At 37.4% G+C, this 2,500-nt stretch overlaps 1 protein-coding gene across 1 annotated transcript in view; it reads right to left on the bottom strand.

Moving 5' to 3' along the window:
* The window catches only part of LOC119597364, a 28,700-nt gene that overhangs the window by 7,173 nt on the left and 19,027 nt on the right, over positions 1 to 2,500 (bottom strand). The window lies entirely within an intron of this gene.

The raw sequence follows: 2,500 nt of genomic DNA on the forward strand, positions 1-2,500 counted from the left end.
TGTTGTTGTTGTTGTTGTTATTTTCTCCCGCGCCAGTTTATTGTGTAGTCAAGCCAGCGCCTTTTACGTCCTTCGGTCATTGTGTTAACCCACAGCCGTTTACAACCTCTATCTCCTCTCACTTGCGGTCATCGCCACGCCGCGTCGATTACGTCAACGGCGCATTCCCACGGCAACGGTGGTCGCCTCGTGGTCTTTGCCATTGTGGCAATACTCTGATTCTCCTATAACCAATGGAACCGCAGTCTGTACATATAGTCACTTTCAACTTGAATAATGTCGTGTTTCCTGGGTTACTTTAAGATAATAATGACTAACATTGTATGCATCTGAAGATCACAATCACAAAAAAACTACAGGCCACCTCCTATAATTTGCCTTTAGAAAATAATTAAAAAGAACATTCTAGAAACAGTTTTACGTTGATTTATATAGGAGTAAAAAGGTATTTCGATTTTAAAACTCCGCGAATTCGATAATCCGTCATGTTATGATCAATGTTAAATCAAAGTAAACGAAATAATAAAAAAGAAATCACAAGTGTTGTCAGAAACAACCACTAGTCTTTTGCTTGTTGAATCAATAGAAAGTTTACTTAGTGTAAAGTGTCCTTAGTTTAAGTTTAGAATTTTTACTTGAAAACTTTATGCGTTAGTTTAGGGTATAATGTATAGAATATTTAATATGTAGCCAAATACGGGGAATTTTACCAGTGTATCAGACGATGCCTTGTATTGCCATCATATGTGGGACTGTGATATCAATATCCTTATGTCATTGCAAAACCGTTTGCTACAAGAAAATAAATCCTATAAACAATTACGTCTAGCGTCTTCTTCCGGAGAATGGAAATTGGGGGGGAAGTAAAAACAATTATATATTGTCCAACTCATGATAGAAATAAACTTTAAAGAAATATACACACATCCACATATATATATGTGTGTGTATATATACACACACACATATATATAGATAGATAGATAAATAGATAGATAGATAGATATAGATAGATAGACAGATAGATAGACAGATGGATAGGTATATATAGATAGATAGATAGATATAGATATGTATATATACATATATGTATACATATATAATTTTTTTTTTACGGTAAGTTCATGTTTGAGCCGCCGTGGTCACAGCATGATACTTAATTAATTGTAGTTTTCATGTTGTGATGCTCTTGGAGAGAGTACGTAGTAGGGTCCCCAGTTCCTTTCCACGGAGAGTGCCGGTGTCACCTTTTTTAGGTAATCATTCTCTCTATTTCATCCGGGATTGGGACCAGAACTGACTTTGGGCTGACTTGGCTACCCAGTGGTTTGGTAGGCAATCGAGGTGAAGTTCCTTGCCCAAGGGAACAACACGCCGGCCGGTGACTCGAACCCTCGAACTCAGATTGCCGTCGTGACAGTCTTGAGTCCGATGCTCTAACCACTCGGCCACCGCGGCCTTATACATACATACACACACACACACACACACACACACACACACACACACACACACACACACACACACACACACACACACAATATATATATATATATATATATATATATATATATATATATATATATATATATATATACATTATATATATATGCATTTTTTTTTACGGTAGGTTCATGTTTGAGCCGCCGTGGTCACAGCATGATACTTAATTGTAGTTTTCGTGTTGTGATGCTCTTGGAGTGAGTACGCGGTAGGGTCCCCAGTTCCTTTCCACGGAGAGTGCCGGTGTTACCTATTAGGTAATTATTCTCTCTATTCTATCCGGGCTTGGGACCAGCACTGACTTGGGCTGGCTTGGCCACCCAAGCCAGCCTTGAGAAGTCAAACGTATGTGTCGTAGGGAACGTCACCACCGTGGCACAAACCGCGGTTGATTAGGAAGGGCATCAATCAGGCAAGGGTGTCACTGCCATATATAACCTCTCAGTAGTGAATTGAGAGAGGCCTATGTCCTGCAGTGGAATGAATGGCTGTTATATAATATATATATATATATATATATATATATATATATATATATATATATATATATATATATATATATATATGTATATAATATATATATATATATATATATATATATATATATATATATATATATATATATATATATGGTGTGTGTGTGTGTGTGTGTGTGTGTGTGTGTGTGTGTGTGTGTGTGTGTGTGTGTGTGTGTGTGTGTGTGTGTGTGTATGACTATATCTTATCAAGTATCGTTCTAAGGCTACAGTACATTACTGTGTGCCAGATTATACAAATGTATATCAGGTTACACTAACAATAAATCAAACCGTGTGATATGTTACTCAATGATCAGGGAAGTTGATATTAGAGCAATGACACATCATACCTCTGGGAAACTCCTGACAATACCAACTAGTGAATGTGAGAATCCATTACGTGGAAAAAGGTAATCCATCATGTGAAGAAATGAGATAATTTTGGGGCAACACGAGAGCTTCCGCGTTTGGGAATGTCT

This window comes from Penaeus monodon, chromosome 39 (genome assembly GCF_015228065.2).
Source record: "Penaeus monodon isolate SGIC_2016 chromosome 39, NSTDA_Pmon_1, whole genome shotgun sequence".
In the NCBI taxonomy this organism is placed as follows: Eukaryota; Metazoa; Arthropoda; class Malacostraca; order Decapoda; family Penaeidae; genus Penaeus; species Penaeus monodon.